A 20076-nucleotide genomic window follows, 5' to 3' on the forward strand; every position below is an offset into this window, starting at 1 on the left:
TCTTCCTCGACTTTCAGTTGTAAAGGCAAAAGCAGATACGTGTATAAATGTTCTTTTCCTTAAAGGCCGGTACTATATTCGGTTTTGCGTTGAAACTTCATATAAAAAAATAAACGAAAAAATGTTCCGAACTGTATTCGTTTCGTCATAACTTGTTTTTTCATCTAGGGAAAATTTACATTTCGGGATGCCCATTGAAAGCACAACCACAATGGCTGTGCAATAAGTAATTTTCTTACGCAAAATAAACGCGATCGTCAAACTTCTAATTATAACTTGGTTTTTGTTAGTGTTAGTGATGTTGCTCACATGAACTCTGGTTGGAAAAAATAAAGTGTTTGTGGATGCATAAATAAAAAATATTTTTTTCATTTAAGTAAAAATACTCGAAAGAAAAATAAATATTTCTTTCGCAACATGCACCTCAATCAATCCATATGAAATAATAAGGATTGTGAAAGAATGTGTTGCGCTTTTGATCGTGGAATTACAACAACAATATTTGGATAAAAGTGAAAGGGACTGACAAAGGATTTTGGAAGTATGCGCTTATTTAACTTATAACAGTGAAAATACTACAAAATCTAATTATTTTTACAAATAAACTCTTCATTTGTCTCTTTTTTAATTTTTTTTTCGTGTTTCATAATATCTTAATTACAAAGGGGGGGTTTTGGTTGAAATAACAAAAACATACATGAATTTCTGTACAACCCATACACCCACATTTGTGTGTACACGTTGTCGTGGACCCCGGAGGGTCCGAACTATCTCAGCGGAGAAAGGGGACATAGCGTGCTGGCGAGCGCTGGCTGTTGGCGTTAGAGCTCCGGCTGTGGCTCAGTCTGGGGCGCGGTTCTTGCCAACACACCATGTCCAGAGACAGGTGACAAAAAAAATTCAAATTTCAAACCAGCTCTGGATGGAAATGAAAAACACAGGGTCCCACTTATGTTAAGGCAGGCATGTCTTTCGCCTTCTTACTCGCACCTTCCGCTATGGATTCGCTCTTCAGGGGGCACTGAGACATCCTACAGTGCCCTGGACGGCCCACCCCAACCATGGTATCCGTTGTCCAACAGTTTTGGATACCCCAGAATCGGTCTCCCTTATCCCCCCTTACAGCTTGGTGCACTACCCCCTTCTTACCTTAGATAACTACTCCTCCATTGTGAAATGAAAACTAGGCAAAGGCGAATTTCATTTCAAACGTTATAAACGGTATGTATTTATTAAGCCGGATCAAAAATTCATTGCCAGACAAAGTTCAATCAAACAAAAAAAAAAAGCAAAGAAAACAAAACAAGGAATTGTATAGTGGCAATTAAAAAACTTCGTTTATATAAACTCCTCTCCTTCAAAGAGAAAAATAGTAATAAAATTCTCCTTCCTCCACAGGTGTATTGGGTCTTCTCATGGTGTCTGGCCTTCCTTCAGGGTCGTCTCTCCTAACTGGAGTCAGTGCTGGAGCGGCTGAGCAGTGCCCACGCTTTCCTCTTGTCTGTCCGTCCGTCTGGTTGTGGTAAGTATGTGTATTCCGGCTGTATTGTATTTCCCGTAAATAAAAGCTTTGGCTTTTTTTTTTATGTCTTACATGTTTATTCCTTTTTAAAGGCCTAAGTTCGCAAAGCGAACACCAACAGCAGTAAGGGCTCCTTTCCGCCCCAAAGGTCTAGAATCTTTACCCCCTGGCCCTAGGTTGAGCTCGACCTAACAGCTGAGGACAGCGCCTATTTATTCTAGCGCTGTGTTACTTATAGAAAGGTAAGTGTCTGGTGTTTGCCTGCCTAGCCGCTTTATTAACAATTAACCTTCTTTTTATTCGTAGGAAATATGTGTGTCAAGGTCCTGTCCGTCCGTCTGAGTTCACGTATACGTCCCGCAATAGTGTTCGTGAGGAAAAGGGTACCTGCAGCACTGTCGGCTGACCAGTGCTTTTGATATAGAGCTTCCCACGATGGACAGAGGAGGTGGAGGTGTAGCTTTATGTTTTCGCGTTTGGCTTTTTGTTATTTTGTGATCAACTTTAGTGGTGTCTATTGTCTTTGATTTTCAAGTTTAGGATTTTTAACTATTGGCTTTGATTTAGTTTTTAGTTTTTTTTTTTCTTTTTAGGTCTTTTATTATTACATTGGTATTTTCCTTTTTTTTTCAGGTTCTTTGGCTTTGTTTCGAAACTTTTCCCTTTTCAGGTTCCTTTTTATTTAATTTGATAACATTTCTTTTTTTTTTTCCAGAGTTTTCATAGATTTTCTTTTTCAGCTTTTAATAACTTTCAGTTCGATTTATTTTAATCACCTTTTTTTTCATAATCTTCTTTTTCAGCTCTTTAGTTTTTAATTTGTATTTATTTTTATTTATTTTGTTACAGCTTTTAAAACTTCTCAATAATTTATAGTTAATTTTTTTTCCTCTTTCAGCAAATGTGCTGAAAGTTCAATAAATCACTTTAAAACTTTGAATTTGGTCTTTTTCTTTGTTGTTGGGTAAAAGCCAGTTCCGCCTCCTTTTCTCTGCCGAATCCAAAACCAAAAAAAAGCCTTCTCTCTTTTTGAAAACACCACTTTCTACACTCCTGATGACACCACCTCTTACTGCTTGCACGGCTCCATCCAAAAAGAACTCGTCATCTTCCCTTTACTGTCCATCATGGTTCCCCCAAGCCATCATGTCCACCGAGGAACCATCATAAAATTTTGTTTTTTTCCAAAATAGCAAAAACAAACAACATATGGTTTCCTCGATTTTCATTGTAGTAGTTACCTTTGTATGTGGAGGTAACATATGCTGGTATCGCAGGGTTGCATTCACCAGCTGCCATAAAAAAAACAGACTGTTCAAACCCAGATGTCGCTCTTCTCTAATCAGACATAGGGTGACACGCTACAAACCCAATCATCCTTTAGACGTCACCGTCATAGGATGGGAGGGAAAAACAAATTTTTGTCATGTATATAATAACATAACGTGTGAACGTAGCATTAGTCAAACCTATCTCAGTGGGTGTAGCCTCCTTAAGAAAAAGTAATTCTTCTCCAATAAATGTACCTTGGGCTATAAGTATACCTTGAGTCGAGTAGTACCTATCCGGTACTCGACTAACCAGTTATACCTTCCTTAGACATACCTTGATCAAATTAATTATATCACTAAAGCGGACGGACGGAAAAAATATGCTGAATAAGCATTTAAATTAAAAGGTAAGTAAAAGTGGTAAAACTAAATATTGTGAAATAAAAACGAAAAAAAAAATAAAATAAAATAAGCATATAAAAATGCTTTGAATAAAAAAATTACAAGGCGCGTCCAAAAAAAGTGCGGTAAACTTTACGTGTGTGCGTGTGTGTGTGTGTATAGAAATGAATGGACGAGTAACTACGCCAAAAAAAACTTAATAAAAAAACTCTACTTGCCTAACAAAACGCAATAAAAATGAAATGTAAATAAACAAAAGTGTAATGTATAGAAAATTATATGCCGGCCGTGGAGGAATTCCCATGAAAAAGTGAATTATAAGATAAAAATTGTTATACGGTGCTGTGTGTGTGTGAATGGAACCAAACGGCAGTAAACTAAAATAACAGGCACCGGCCAGTAAATAATGCCGGACAAAGAATTAATAGGAAAAAAAAAAAGGTAAAAACCTAAATTTTTAATAACCAACAGTGAAAATTGGCAGAAAAATAAATTTAAGTGGTTATGTACAAATCATATGTGGTTTGCAAAACGTAACCTACAAAAAAAATTAACTAAAAAAATTCAACCAAAAAAAAAAACGGTTTAATTTGATGTGCAAGTGTGTGTGACTTTAAGTGCGTATTACTTTACGGTATCCCTACCATCATCTGTAAACCACTCAAATCATGAATGGAGGTGGGGGTGCTAAAACCAAACTGAGTGCCAAGACAAATTACTCCGCAAAAAGTGAAGTGTGAGAAACCAACAAAAACAATTGCGGAAAATGTGTGTGTGTCATGTGCCTAATGTAATGCAAACATAGAACAGGTGTTAACACTCTCTTCTTCTTGTGATTTAAACAGATCGAAAGAAACAGAACGATAATGAAATGCTGTGAATCATTTATAAGTTCAATGAACGCAAAGTGAAAGTGTTGTGAGAAAGTTAAAGTAAAATCAAGGTAAAATCTCAACTTGGAAAACGGGAAAAAAAATAAAAGAAAATTTATAAAAATTGTGTAAACACAAAAAAATTAAAGGAAATGGAAAATTAGAAATTTTCGAAATAAAAATAAAAAAACTCTACCAAAGAAAATTTTCGGAACCAAAGCTAAAATGTTTGAATGAAATTAATGTGAAACAAAAGAATTATTTCAGTGAAAATACATACACCAAAGTTAAAAATGTTAAAAAAAACAATATAAACAAAATTAAAGTCTATTTTCGTTTGGTCAAATAAGTGAAAATAACAAGCCGCTAATTTAAATCAGAAAAATTTTAAATGACAAAAAAAAACAAGAATCTAAAAAAACTACGAAGCTCCCAAAGATAAAAATACAATGAGATTCAAAAGCAAAAATTCCTCAAAATTCTAAATTTCAAAAAAAAATAAAAACAAAAATTCCTCTAAAAAATTAAAAATATCAAACCAAAGGAAAATCTTAAAATAATAAATAATTTTAGAAAAAAAAAATGCATTTTGACTAAACAAACTTTCTTCTTGGTTCTCTTTCCAGATGCTGCAACGATACCAAACTCGCATCGGCCGCTTCGCTTAAGAGCACGGACCATACCAGACGTGGACCAGCGACATAATGTGTCCAGGGCAGATGAACTGGTAAGTGTCAAATAAATAATACGCCACGGCGTATTCTTTATTACTCCTCTCAGCCCCCTACTTGCACTCACCACGGCATCCCTCGCTCCATGTCCAAGATGCCATAGCGATAGAAAGACGGGTCGGCCCGACATACACCGAGGTCGTCAAGAGGCTCTACCGTGGTTGAGTGATCTCCTGGGGCCGGCATCGAAAGATGACAATCTCTCGTCCGGACAAAACGCCTTCCGCCGCAACTCGCGCTCCATGTCCAAGATGCCATAGTGATAGAAAGACGGGTCACCCACTGCGAGGTTGACAGCGAGCTCTCCGGCGGTCGAGGCACCCCAGATAGGCAGAGAGAAATGACACTACCTCGTTCTAACCCCTGTGCACATTACACTACTGGAACACTCCTGGCGGCCCCGCACTCGCGACTGCGTAAGACCACGAGTTTCGTCGCTCTCAGTCCCCGACGGATAATTCAGGTAAGTATAAGGTAAGTATAAAGTTCCAATTCTCTAGGTCCATTTACTCATCGTACCCACACACACGTCCTTCACCGCCTGTTGACCATGGGATGTAACTTGCAAGGAATTTTATGGAAGCAATTCAAATGACCATCTATAGACGGTTCCGCCTAAACTGCCGCCCAAGGCGAACAAAAAAAATCTAGGTTTAATCCAGAAACTGCGTGCCTGCCAAAACTAAAGCTAAGTATCCTTAAATCTAAAATTAAAAGATAATTCAAATTCTAATTCATTTTTCGTTTATCCTATAGCTTCCTACACTAATGGCTTAAACCTATTGACCTTGGACCCATGTGATGGAATCCAACTTATAACTAAAACGGTAAGTCACTGATTTCAATTTTTATTAACTTTTTATCGGAGCGCCGCGGCCTACATTTGTAAGGTACTATGCTATGTTAAACTTCTCTTTAAAGGGGTGTCGCACTGCGGCACGCCGTTCAGACTCGACTATACAAAAAAGGCCTCTTATCATCGAGTTTTAAACTTGAAACGGACTACACTCACTGATATGTGAGAAGTCTGCCCCCGTTCCTTAGTTCATTACTAAACCTAACCTTATTCTCTAAAATAGTTATTCTAGTGGAATCCTGCTCCACCTGATCGGCCTCTACTGGGGGTGCATTGGTTTCGGGCGCGTTTCCCCCTCTGTCGGGCCCGCTTGTCGGTTTCCCTGACATCGCGGACATTTTGGTTTCACCACGTTCTCCCTTCCGCAGCCATAGCAAAACAGCTTCCTCGTGGTAGATGGGCAGTCCATAAAACCATGGCCTTTTTCGCGACAGTTCCAGCAGACGCAACTGGACTGTCTACTGATGGCTTCTACATCTAGTTCCGGCTCTTCTTGTTCATACTCAAGCTCATTTACCCTAGGAGCAAATTGCTGACGGTGTGCTTGAGCGAACTGCCGTTGGTTAACCAGCAATAACTCGGCTTTCTTGCACTCTTCCCTGAAGTGCTGCAGCCCATACATCTTTATTGGGAAGACTAAGGCTGCCATTGCCTGTTTTAAATTGCCCTTCATCATCTCAACCATCATCTGCTCGTTCATGGGCTCGCGTTGCTGATGCCGAAGGCGCAGCATGGCATTGCAAAAGTCCTCGAATGACTCATGTGACCCTTGTCTTCGGTCCATCATCTTCCTTTGGATGTCGAAGTCACTCTCGAACTTGCGAAACTGGGCCAGGAATGCCTGCTTCAACTCTGGATAGCTGCGCGTGTACCCCAATCTTCTCTGCATCCAATACCACTCCTCCGCCGGTCCCTCTAAGAGCTGTGGGAACTTCACCAGAACTTCATCCCACTCACACTGGTAATCCTCCCGAAGCTGTTCTAAGCGAAAAATGAAGTCTTCGGCGCTTATCGACCTGGATGTGCCATCGAACTTAACCCGCCACTTCTCCACGTCTATCTTCCTCATATACTGGCGATTTGGAGTTAGCCTCGCCTGCGGGTACATTGGCTGATAAGGCGGTGCTGATGCGTTTGTAGCGTTCGGGAGATTGGTGTACTGGTTGCCTAGATGGTGGTACTGTTCCGTCGGTTGGTGAGGGGATGGCAACCCATTCTGTGGTCTCTGCGGTGCTTCTTCGGCTGAAAAGTTTGAGTCCTGATTCATTGCTGGCTCTCGGTATTCGTGGCCTCTCGGATATGGACCAGATGGCGGCATCAGCTGGCTTCCTGCCGTGGGCGGTGGAGCTGGTTGTGTGTTTGCTGTCTCTGGGACTGTTGGGTTCTTTGCAATATTTAAGTTGTTCAAGCTCTGTTGCACAAGCTGGGGTACCAGTTGCCTCAACTTCTCATCGAGCAACCTGATTAGCTCCAACTGTCCCACACCAATCGCCGAATCTATTACCGCATTTAGGGAACCTCCTTCTCGTGGAGCTTGGTAAAGCGCTTGGCGTATATTATTCGCCTCCCGGTTCTCCCTTCGCTCTCTCTGTACCGTCTGAGCTGTCAAACTGCTGAATTCCGGCGTGTCTGGGGTTATACGTACGTCCGACATGTCCGATACGGACAAAGCCGGACTGGAAACCGCCGACGTGACCATCATAGGTGTGACTGTTGCCGTTGTTGTGGCCATAGATATTGCTGTGGTTGCTGTTGTGGTGACGATGGCTGTCGCCAGGCTAGTTACTGTGGTTGTTGTTGTCGTTGCCATAGCCGATGTGGTTGGACCAGAAACTTCACTAGAGTAACTATTTGCCCTTGTATTAACCATTAAATCTAACTATAACCTATAATCCTTACTAATCTATTGAAAATTCAAAAATAAGAAGAACAAAATACTTCAGCCCAACAAATCTTCAAAATATATTAACTCTACGTTTTTTCTTCTTTCTTGCAGGTATGAAATCCAAAATTCACAAACCAGGTAGAAAGGGTAGTGCATATATCCTAACATAAGGTGGGGAACAAGTGAGAGAAGAGCAAATCCAAGCGGATAAGCGAAGCATTCTAAGTTTCCAAATAGGACTTCTCCAAACGTATCCGGAAACTGCCTTCTCTGCCGTAATGTATTGTATGACCCTGAGATGCTGTAGTATATTGGTATTACGTTTGCTACCTACGGACATAACCACACGGCTGTTGTTGAACACATAAAGATAAACCCAACAACGTCTCATGTGCTTTGGCTCATGGGTATGATTGTATTAAGCGGACGGACAGGTAAGCAAAAGTAATTTGGGCTATTGCAGTTAACTATTGTATATAATGGCATCTCCTTCTCTCCTCAGGCCCGTCGCAAACGAAATGCGAATACCAAAATCCTTAAGCTTCGTGACTTACGGGAGTTAAAGATTAGTAAAACACCGTGCCACATCCTGCATCTAACCAGCTTCCAGTCACCACCAGTTTGGCACGCGATCCAAGCTTTTGAAAACTTACGATCGGGACTCAATCCGGTAACCGAAATCCGATCAGTTGCTGGCTGTGGCGATAAAATGATGCGGTCAACCCGATAACTCGGGCCCCACGTTGGGCGCCATTCTTGTCGTGGACCCCGGAGGGTCCGAACTATCTCAGCGGAGAAAGGGGACATAGCGTGCTGGCGAGCGCTGGCTGTTGGCGTTAGAGCTCCGGCTGTGGCTCAGTCTGGGGCGCGGTTCTTGCCAACACACCATGTCCAGAGACAGGTGACAAAAAAAATTCAAATTTCAAACCAGCTCTGGATGGAAATGAAAAACACAGGGTCCCACTTATGTTAAGGCAGGCATGTCTTTCGCCTTCTTACTCGCACCTTCCGCTATGGATTCGCTCTTCAGGGGGCACTGAGACATCCTACAGTGCCCTGGACGGCCCACCCCAACCATGGTATCCGTTGTCCAACAGTTTTGGATACCCCAGAATCGGTCTCCCTTATCCCCCCTTACAGCTTGGTGCACTACCCCCTTCTTACCTTAGATAACTACTCCTCCATTGTGAAATGAAAACTAGGCAAAGGCGAATTTCATTTCAAACGTTATAAACGGTATGTATTTATTAAGCCGGATCAAAAATTCATTGCCAGACAAAGTTCAATCAAACAAAAAAAAAAAGCAAAGAAAACAAAACAAGGAATTGTATAGTGGCAATTAAAAAACTTCGTTTATATAAACTCCTCTCCTTCAAAGAGAAAAATAGTAATAAAATTCTCCTTCCTCCACAGGTGTATTGGGTCTTCTCATGGTGTCTGGCCTTCCTTCAGGGTCGTCTCTCCTAACTGGAGTCAGTGCTGGAGCGGCTGAGCAGTGCCCACGCTTTCCTCTTGTCTGTCCGTCCGTCTGGTTGTGGTAAGTATGTGTATTCCGGCTGTATTGTATTTCCCGTAAATAAAAGCTTTGGCTTTTTTTTTTATGTCTTACATGTTTATTCCTTTTTAAAGGCCTAAGTTCGCAAAGCGAACACCAACAGCAGTAAGGGCTCCTTTCCGCCCCAAAGGTCTAGAATCTTTACCCCCTGGCCCTAGGTTGAGCTCGACCTAACAGCTGAGGACAGCGCCTATTTATTCTAGCGCTGTGTTACTTATAGAAAGGTAAGTGTCTGGTGTTTGCCTGCCTAGCCGCTTTATTAACAATTAACCTTCTTTTTATTCGTAGGAAATATGTGTGTCAAGGTCCTGTCCGTCCGTCTGAGTTCACGTATACGTCCCGCAATAGTGTTCGTGAGGAAAAGGGTACCTGCAGCACTGTCGGCTGACCAGTGCTTTTGATATAGAGCTTCCCACGATGGACAGAGGAGGTGGAGGTGTAGCTTTATGTTTTCGCGTTTGGCTTTTTGTTATTTTGTGATCAACTTTAGTGGTGTCTATTGTCTTTGATTTTCAAGTTTAGGATTTTTAACTATTGGCTTTGATTTAGTTTTTAGTTTTTTTTTTTCTTTTTAGGTCTTTTATTATTACATTGGTATTTTCCTTTTTTTTTTCAGGTTCTTTGGCTTTGTTTCGAAACTTTTCCCTTTTCAGGTTCCTTTTTATTTAATTTGATAACATTTCTTTTTTTTTTTCCAGAGTTTTCATAGATTTTCTTTTTCAGCTTTTAATAACTTTCAGTTCGATTTATTTTAATCACCTTTTTTTTTCATAATCTTCTTTTTCAGCTCTTTAGTTTTTAATTTGTATTTATTTTTATTTATTTTGTTACAGCTTTTAAAACTTCTCAATAATTTATAGTTAATTTTTTTTCCTCTTTCAGCAAATGTGCTGAAAGTTCAATAAATCACTTTAAAACTTTGAATTTGGTCTTTTTCTTTGTTGTTGGGTAAAAGCCAGTTCCGCCTCCTTTTCTCTGCCGAATCCAAAACCAAAAAAAAGCCTTCTCTCTTTTTGAAAACACCACTTTCTACACTCCTGATGACACCACCTCTTACTGCTTGCACGGCTCCATCCAAAAAGAACTCGTCATCTTCCCTTTACTGTCCATCATGGTTCCCCCAAGCCATCATGTCCACCGAGGAACCATCATAAAATTTTGTTTTTTTCCAAAATAGCAAAAACAAACAACATATGGTTTCCTCGATTTTCATTGTAGTAGTTACCTTTGTATGTGGAGGTAACATATGCTGGTATCGCAGGGTTGCATTCACCAGCTGCCATAAAAAAAACAGACTGTTCAAACCCAGATGTCGCTCTTCTCTAATCAGACATAGGGTGACACGCTACAACGTGCTCGTAAGCATCTGATAAATTGTTTGATGGCATATATGTAAATAGCAACATTTTGGCCAAAGAAACCCAAAAAAATTAACCCTGTCAAACCACCGAAAGAACGATTTTCGGAAATTATTTTTTGTAAAAGAGAACGTAGTACCAGCCTTAAAGGAGGAATTAGATGGGCTGCTTTTTAAATTTACCATTGCTTCGGCTTGTGTACATTGCCCAACAAGAATTCATCAATGCTTCGTTGAAAAGTTCAGGACTCGTACTGGGATAAGTCCCTCATCGTTGGTCATTACCCAGGCATTTGCTATTAAGATGTTGTCGTTCTTCGTTTCTGCTGCTTCAATCACTCATATATTAACGGCTCCACGTTCTCCATTTTGAAATTATACAGCCGAGGTCCTTTAAACAGCAATTCGATTTTTAATAGAATAAAAAAATTTTTCACATTGAACGTCAATCCAACACTCCTCCTCGTTCATTTTATATTGCATTTTGAACGCAGAAATTCGTGTTTTAATATTGGTAAAGGCTTTGTCAAAATATCCGCTATCATTTGCTCAGTTGAACAATATTCGCATCTTATTATATCCTTCTTTACCAATTCCTTTGTAAATTTGTATTTTATGTCCATATGTTTTGTTCGAAATGAAAATTTATCATCTGTAAGTATTCTAAGGCAACTTTGGTTATCATTAAAAATTGTTGTTGGTTGGTGGTTCGTCAAAATCTTGCAACAGTTATCTTAACCATTTTGATTCTTTTCCAGCCTCAGACATCGAAATGTATTCTGCTTCACAGGTAGATGTTGCGACAACTGACTGTTTTTGACAAGTCCATGATATTGTTCCTCCGTTTTAAAAAAATATACGTCCACTAGTTGATTTCCTTTCTAATTGATCTTCTGCCCAAGAAGCATCCGCGTAACCAATTAAATCCAAATTTGTATTTTGAATATTACTCAAATTTAATTTGAAATCAACAGTATGCATCAAGTACTTTATTACTCGTTTTCCTTGTTTCCAATCTTCTGGGTTTGACACTTTCTGAGCGAGAATACACACTGCAGCTGATATATCTGGTCTGGTATTAACTGATACATAGAGTAAATGACCTATAAGTTTTCGATATTTGCTATTTTTTTCTAAATAACTTGTATGGCTTTTCTTTCCCTAACTGATATCCAAAGGTGATTGTGAAATTTTACAGTTTGCAAGACCAAATTCTTCTGCTATCTTTTTAATATATTGAGATTGACAAATTTCAAAATTTCCAAATGAGTCCCATGTTATTTGTATTCCCAAATAGCTTTTTATATTTCCTAAGTTAGTCAATACGAAGCTTTTTGATAATAACTTACATATATGTTGAATCTGTTCATTGGTTTCACATGCCAGAATTATGTCATCCACATATATAATAACATAACATCTTCCTTTTAATAGATTACCAGAATAAAGACACGGGTCACTTGTGCTTTGCTTTAAGTTTGATTGTATCAAGGTTTCATTCAACAAATTATTCCAAGATCTTGATGCTTGCTTTAATCCATATATTGCCTTCTTGAATAAACAAACATTTTGATTATTACCATCATAAAATATCTTAGGTTGCTTCATGTAGATTGTTTCTTCTAGTTATCCGTTGAGAAATGCTTTTTTTGCATCTATATGTTGAACTATGAGCTTTCGATTTGCAGCAATAGAAAGTAGCATTCGAAATGTAGTATGCATAACCACTGGAGAGAAGACTTCATTATAGTCTATTCCATACGTTTGCGAATAACCTTGAGCAACTACTCTTGCTTTATATCGCACAAACTCTCCATCTGCATTTTTTTCAGTTTGAATATCCACTTACTGCCTACGGCTTTTCTCCCTTCAGGTAGTGACTCTAAATCCCACGTTTGATTCATATGCATTGATTTTATTTCATCCTTCATAGCATCAATTCATTTATCTCTATCTTCACTTTTTATAGCCTCCTCATAAGTTCTAGTCTCGAGCTGTTGATCCACCATCCAAATTTCATCTATAAGGCGCCTAGCAGCAAATCCTTTATTGGATCTACTTGAGACTCTTACATGTTGCTCCTCCTCAGTCTCCTCCTGAAGCTGAACATTACTGATTGTTTCTTAACCTTCTTCGCTGTTTACCATGGATTCCGAAACTAATAAATTCTCCTCCTCAATCTGTAATGTGTCTTGTTTGTTTTGAGAAATATCAATTGAGCAATCTTTGAATTTAATTTCAGTGAAACGTTCATCTCGACTTATGACCACTTTATTATTAGATATATCGTAACATCGGTAACCTTTTGAGTGAGCTTCAAACCCAAGAAAAGTCATCTCAATTGCTATAGAATCTATCTTGCGTCGTTTTTCTGAAGGTGTGTGTACGAAACACTTTGAACCAAATATATGAAGGTTTGACATATCTGATTTTTTACCATACCATAATTCATAAGGAGTTTTCTTAATTTTTCTCATTAAAACACGATACGAATATAAAATTTTGGCAAATCTGCATAAGAAGTAAACATCGGCTCATTTCAATGAGTGTGCGATTTTTCCTTTCAGCCTCTCCATTCTGCTGTGGAGTGTAAGGACTCATAAGTTGACCTTGAATACCTTCCGATCTTAAGTCTGAAGACTTTTTCCGGTATATTCACCACCTCTGTCAGACCGAATGATGGTTTGTCATACCATTTTTGGATTTCTACCAAACATGGTATGACAAAACTTGATGAACTCTTTTATGGTTCCTTCCACTTCCGATTTTTCTTTTATTAAACGTATTAATGTAAAACTGGAGTAATCATCTATGAAAGTAACTATGTACCTCTTTCCACTAGCTGTTACTGTTTGCATTGGGCCACAAACATCGGTGTGAATTAGATCCAAAGGAGCTTTAGATAATGTTTGTGACTCTTTGGGAAAAGGTAGACGACTCATTTTTCCTTTTAAACATATTTCGCATGCTTCTTTCATATGACAATCCACAATTTTCATGCCCTCAACTAATCCTTCGGCACACATTTTCCGAATTGCTACGGGATTTCGGTGACCTAGTTTTCTATGCCACTGGTGAATACAGTTCTCATTGTGTTGTGCCAAAGAACAAACAGTATCTGGTGTTCTCATTAAGTACATTTCTCCACTTATATCCGCATTTGCAATAGTTTTGTCCTTTAGAGTAATTTCACAAATTTCGCCTTTAAATTTGACTTGGTAACCCTCTTTTGACAATTGTCTTACTGAAATTATGTTTCCAACGAGACTAGGTACGTATAGAACTTCTTTAATTCTAATTTCAGCTGATTACTATTTCCATCCAGTACTTTTAGTTCGCCTGATCCTATACCTTGAACGGAAATATTATCTCCATTTGCTAATTGCAAAGAGCTTTTGTATGATTCATTTAGGGATCCAAAGAATTGTTTATTGTTGACAACATGTCTTGTTGCACGTGAGTCAATCAACCAAGACTCTTTATTTCGATTTCCAAAAGTGAATAGAAAATCTTGCACAGAACTTGGGGAATCTGGCCTTTCTTCTACGGCATGAACCTTATTCTTGACTTTACTGTTGTCTTGTTTGCTTTTCCAATTTTTGTACTTTGCACATCTTTTCTTTTGATGACCAGGTTTCTTACAAAAATAGCACGTTTTATTGGGATTGGCGACTGCTTTCATAACCATTAACATGCAATCGTCTTTCATACTCGGCAATGACCCTTTGCTGGACAAAAGCAAACGTAATTTCCTCTTCTTTGCGGGATTCAAGTGAAGTTATTAACGTATCATAACTCTGTGGAAGGCTACTTAATAACATTACTTTATTGGTTAGAGTATTCCTTTCATGGTATTCTTTCAAAGCATTCCAGGTCTCTTTAGCGCTTTTGAGATGCCTTATGTGACATAATTGATCATCCATAACTAGTAGTCCGATTGTTGCCCTAGCTTCGTCATCCTTATCATCCCATTCTCTTATTTCCGCTTGATTTGTACAAATACCTGATTCTCCGCGTATTATTCTTGGTCTTGACCCTTCAATAACTGTTTTCTACAAATTTTGTTTTCTTAGTAACAGTTCCATTCTGAATTTCCAATTTGCATAATTGGAATTACTCAATTTTGCAAATCTTGGTTTTGCTTCAGCCATTGCAAATTCCTTGCGTTGTATCCTTTATTTGAATATGTCCTTAATTGACCCTAGTATCGAATTCTTGAAGCTCTTTAGTGGCCCATAACCTTTTGAAATTATACAGCCGAGGTCTTTCAAACTTTTTTATAGAATAAAAAAAAATTTTCACATAATTCAATGTACATGTAAATTCAAAGATAACAAGATAAAATTAATACAAAGTACAAATTAACAAAGTATAAAATTGAACGTCAATCCAACACTCCATTCATTGGCACCAATATAATAGCTTCGCCATTTAGAGGTATTATCTCTGGATGGTTCGTAGTTAGACGTCTAATATGGGCATATTCGTCATAAGCCAAATTCAGCGGTACGATCCAGGTTAAGACCAAAGGCAATCATAAAATCGCCATTAATTGTAACTTCAACTATGATCTCGGCCACTATTAACTCATAGTTTACGGATATACCAGCGATAGTCAGCTACAAAACAGCATTGCATTTGACTGTTGCGGGCACCTTCATGCCTGAGAGCAATCTCCCTCCATTTAACGGGGATATCCCTCCTTTTACCAAATCTACCCTAATGAGATATGTTGATGCGCCCGTATCGAAGATACGGTTGTCGCCATTGATGGAAATTGTGGGGCCATAATCTATGACCGCCAGCTCATGTCTCGTTGGAAAAGCTCGATTTAGTTTAAAGGAGACTCATATGATGAATTTTGATTCACTCTTTTGCTACCCTGTGCTGGAGGTGGCGATGTCCATATTTTTCTCGATATCATTCTCGGGCAAAGTGTCAAACTTTATCACAATTGTAGCATTTTATTTTGGACTTGGTTGATTTTCGATTAAATTCGTCCATTGCATGCTTCATTGCTTCTTTGACTGAATCAATTAGAAAGTTTAAATCATCGCACTCGTTATCTATCTTACGCACCTTGTGAATCTGGGGCTTTACAATTATTCTTGCCGTCTTTTGTGCAAGCGCAAATATCACAGTTTCGGCGAACGTAGCATTTTTCGACGGAGATGTAAGGTTAGGATTAAGCGGCAATCTGTCATCAGACTCACTTAGACGTTTTCGTCCAGGAACAGAAAGGGGAAGATGCTTTCTAGTTCCTACCGTTGAACCAACCAGATCGATTTAAAAAGCCCAATAACTTAGGAATGTTCAAATCCGCTAAATCAGACAGGTTCTCAAAGAAATAAGAACCTAATGGGAACTCCATCTGACTGCTAGTGCGGGAAACACACACAGAAGGTGTTTTATAGTCTCTTCTTCTCCAAAATCCTCACAGTTTCTGCAAAAGTCGTTGCTGGCAACCTTCAGTCTCTCAGCATGTTTTCCGATTAGACAGTGACCTGTCATGACGGAGACATCTGTTCTAGCCAATGACAAAAAGCGGTAGACCTCTTCAAATCTAGATAAGGCCACATCGTTTTGGAATGCTCACAGCCCCCTCTTTGTGACCATCTACCATTCGTTGTCCTTCGGGCCTGGTCCTGAAGACTTAGCTAAGATTTCCCTGGAATGTGTAAGGTAGTTCCTAGTCTCACAAGCTCGTCCGCTCGTTCCAGAACAGGTAAATTTTGAACTGTTCAGCCATCTCGTTGAGAGATCTGCGACAGTCGAGGACGGTTTTTGTGTTCAGAAATGCGTTCTCTAGGGATTTATTGGCTGCCTGGCTGTCTGTGAAGATATTGATGCCAATCGTCGTAATGACATTATATCTTAGCCATTCAACCTCTTCCTTAATTGTAATGATTTCCGCTTGATACACACCGCAGTGGTCGGGTAACCATTTCGATATGACCAATTCTAGATCTTTAGAGTACACCCCAAAGCCCACCTGGCCGTTTAGTTTGGAACCATCCGTACATAAATCTATGTAACTTCTATTACCAGGTATATCGTAGTTCCAATCGGTTCTATCAGGAATACAGAACAGTACTTTTTATCAAAGAGCGGCTCAGACAGGGTGTAATCCACACTGCCCGGAATATCGCATATTATACAATATAAAGATCACACAGTCTAGGGCCTCAGATGTGTCCTCCACGGAGCTTCAGAATTCTACCCAGCTTTATAGATAAGCCAATATTCTGGTGCTCTTGCGGCTTTTGCTCTGTTGAAGAGTTTTCTGCAGTTCTTCCTTAGACCAACCAGCTCTGGGGTAAACCATGGCGGTCGCTGTTGCCTCTTGGCTTGGCACTAGGCTACGCTGTTCCGATAAAGGTCGGTTTATCCCCTTTATTACAAATCGCCAGATTGCAACTTATAATATATTCGATAAGCAGCTCACCCCTTTCGTTGACATCCGAACTTCCCCATATCTGTGCATTGATGTGCATTAGCATCACTTGCTACAATGAGGCTCTTCTTCCCTACATAAGCGGCTTCGACCAGCGACTTAGGGTTTGAAGGCGGCATCTCGGAATCGTGTGCCATATATAGGGAAGGCAGCCAGTAATGAGACTTTTTTATTTCAAGACTGGCTGCTACTCAATCTTCAGTGCTTAGCAACGGAAGAAGAAAAACATTTAGACTACTCTTTGCAAGAGTGCTGGCTCTGTGTTCCCCATTCCCCGTACCCTTGAGAAGTGTAAATCCTGGAATTCTTAGTCCACGAACCACTCCTACATGCACCCATGATTCCTGGATAAGTACCACCTCAAATCCCCCGCCATTAGGAGGACTTTTAGTGCGCCGAAGCGGCCTTACAATGGTGGAGATTTATCTGTAGAAACCGAACCATAGTCAGAATTCAGAACTTGCACCACTATTGTGTTAGCTACGTCACCTGATTCCACCAGGAATTCATCCACACAAAATTCGATATATTTTGTCATGATGATCTCTTTTACTCAGGACACTGGACACTTGCGATGTGGACGATTCCTCTTTAGATGATTCGGTAGCTGCTGCTGTCGAAGTACTTTCTAAGTTCCGTGCTTTCCCGCTGACGCCTACCTTAAGCCCAGTCAAACTGGATGACCCATCCACACAGGGCTTGTCGGGCCCCGTTTCGATGTCATCCTCTCCTGTCTCGATTGTGGCAGTAGGATTTTCAGTCTCCTGCAATCCGCCAGACTTTAGTAATGTGGTCGATAGTTCCTCAGGCAAATGTTGAGCAACAACTGCTGAGCCGTCTCCTGATTCCCAACCCCACCGCTTCTATAGACCTTCACTTTCAACTTGTTGAATCCAAAGGACACAACCCCCTCAGACATTTTGAGGGGGTTTAGTACGAATATGTCACCATAGCCTCATCCAATCTTCCAGTCGGTGGTTGAAAGAATGAGATTGCATTCCCTTAGTCTTGCAAGTATCGATTCAGGATCTGAGGGAATCCTTGGTATCCACGTATGCGCCATTAATCGAGAAGGAATATCTTCCTTGTCACCAATCTCGTTGTGCGCTAACAATGATACGTTTTAATTGAGCGTTGATCCCCGAAGGCAATTAGTCTGTATCGGCCTCTATACAAACCTGAATCGTCACAAACTGGAGGAGACCCAGGAAATTTCGGAAGGCCTGATAACTATCCTACTCCAATTATTCCAATTTATGCATCCCTGTTCTTCTCGCTTGTCGACAACTGCCATCACAAAACTGTCCCTAGCGACATTAGCAAAGGTTCTTGAAGCCATCTTACTGTTGTTCGCTCTAGTTCTTTTAGGCATGGGTTGTCCTCCAGGTGACCCCAGCGTTTTGGCTGACTGCGGTGCAGTTTCCGAATCTAGACATGTAGTCTTTGTGGTAGCCTATGCAGCGAATTCCCGAGCCCAATTAAGGGAGTCACTCTCCCTATTGGTGAGAGTCTTAGGATCATTCGCACCAAGCCTCTTAATAAACCTGAGAGCGATGCGTCTTCTATTATTCCAACCTCTTAAAGAGCGTATTGGGTTGCCGGAGAAGGCCGATGGCATAAGCAAATTGTAGGCATGCGAAGAAAGAATAGTTTCGGCCTTTTCCTTAAGACTCGAACCAGGTGTCTTCGTCAAAGACCCCTGCTGACCAGTCGTCTGTCCTGTAGCAGCCGCTCTACCAGTCGAGGTTTCAGTAGCAGACAACATGCTACGGCCTGATACCACCACTGCAGCACTTGGGTCTTTGGAGTCCATTCTAAGCCTACTCCTGGGCTTTATATCTGCCGCTCCACTCAAAATAATGACCTATTACAATTTACAGGAAAATTCTTGCGGAGCGAAACAGCAAAACGTCCACTCCACTCAACGGTTCAAAGAAGAATCGTAAGTTAGGTTAGTTTAAAAAGATGGTGTCGATGTTTGTCCGCCCCATGCTATTATGGGCATACACCTAAGGCAGTAATCGGCTTATTGTGCGCTTTAAAAACTATAAAGTAACCTCTAAAAAGAAAATTTTAAGTTAGGAATTCCCTGCTACTTACAAAATCCTTAATTTTTTTCCATGCTACGCCACTAACTTATGTCCCCACCTAAGTACCGGTAAGTTGAAGACTAACTGGACAAAATTCGGAAGGCTACTCAGAAGAAGATTCGGGTAGGATAATTTAGATTGTCCAAGCATAGAAGACATTGACGAAAATGTCAACAGGATTACGACTGCACTGGTGGGTTCCTTCGAAGATAGTTGTCTTCTTCGGGAAAGGACATTAGCCCAAGAAAAATCCTGGATGACCGGGGAGATTCACAATATTGGAAAACAGGTCCGCATACTTTTTTTAACAGATCACGTCGTAAAAAGGCGATTGTTTATTGGGATGTGTATAACACAAGGCTCAAGGAATACAATAAGATTACCAGAGCAGCGAAACGTGCTCCTGGAAGCTTTTCTGCGAACAGGTCGATAGCGCTAATGTCCAAACTGAAACTTTAGAAGACGACATGGGCGTGAGAGCAGAGACAACGGGGGACATGTTGAGGCTTTTGATGAAAACCCATCTTCCACAGGATATGAAGGGACTCACGGAAACATCGGAATCTTGAATCTTGGAATTTATGGCGAAGGAATTCTTGGGGAACTTCAAACCATTAAAGTCACTCTGACCTGATGAAATATTTCCGGCGTTTCTACTACCAATACTGGCGCCTTTTCTGACCGATATTTTCAAATTGTGCCTAGGACTTGCATATACTTCGAAAGCCTGGCAGGAGGCAAGTTATGCGACACCAAAGGCCTACAGACCCATAAGTACCGGTATCTGTTAGACGCGAAAACGGGGCAATGACAAAGGAAATGCTCCTACGTCTCATCATCTTCCTCCCATGCTATCACTTGCCGCACCAATTTTGCATGAGCGAGCTCGTAGTCCTTAATAGCCTCCTACAAAGGAGGCTATTAAGAATTGACGGCGTCACATTTGTATTCTTGTCATCGCGACAGATGTGTTGTAGACCTTTGTACTTAAAATATTTGTACCATTATAAAATATTTCTTAAACAAATAAATAAATTGTTTTAATACAATTTGAGTCCGTAAAAACCTGTTCAAATGGAAA

General features: G+C 40.1%; 2 long non-coding RNA genes across 3 annotated transcripts; both read left to right on the forward strand.

Moving 5' to 3' along the window:
• Positions 1-751: 751 nt before the first annotated feature.
• On the forward strand, positions 752-2688 carry LOC131995762 (uncharacterized). Of its 2 annotated transcripts, XR_009397610.1 has the most exons (4): positions 752-1221; positions 1399-1522; positions 1615-1764; positions 1829-2688. It is a non-coding gene; the product is annotated as an uncharacterized LOC131995762 (long non-coding RNA). The 2 variants fall into 2 exon arrangements; XR_009397609.1 differs by lacking the exon at positions 752-1221 and having other exon boundaries at positions 1228-1522.
• Positions 2689-3126: 438 nt separating this feature from the next.
• On the forward strand, positions 3127-10244 carry LOC131995761 (uncharacterized). The gene is made up of 7 exons (XR_009397608.1): positions 3127-3200; positions 4694-5625; positions 7651-7973; positions 8042-8775; positions 8953-9076; positions 9169-9318; positions 9383-10244. It is a non-coding gene; the product is annotated as an uncharacterized LOC131995761 (long non-coding RNA).
• The last annotated feature ends 9832 nt before the right edge of the window (positions 10245-20076 follow it).

This window comes from Stomoxys calcitrans, chromosome 3 (genome assembly GCF_963082655.1).
Source record: "Stomoxys calcitrans chromosome 3, idStoCalc2.1, whole genome shotgun sequence".
Taxonomy (NCBI): Eukaryota; Metazoa; Arthropoda; class Insecta; order Diptera; family Muscidae; genus Stomoxys; species Stomoxys calcitrans.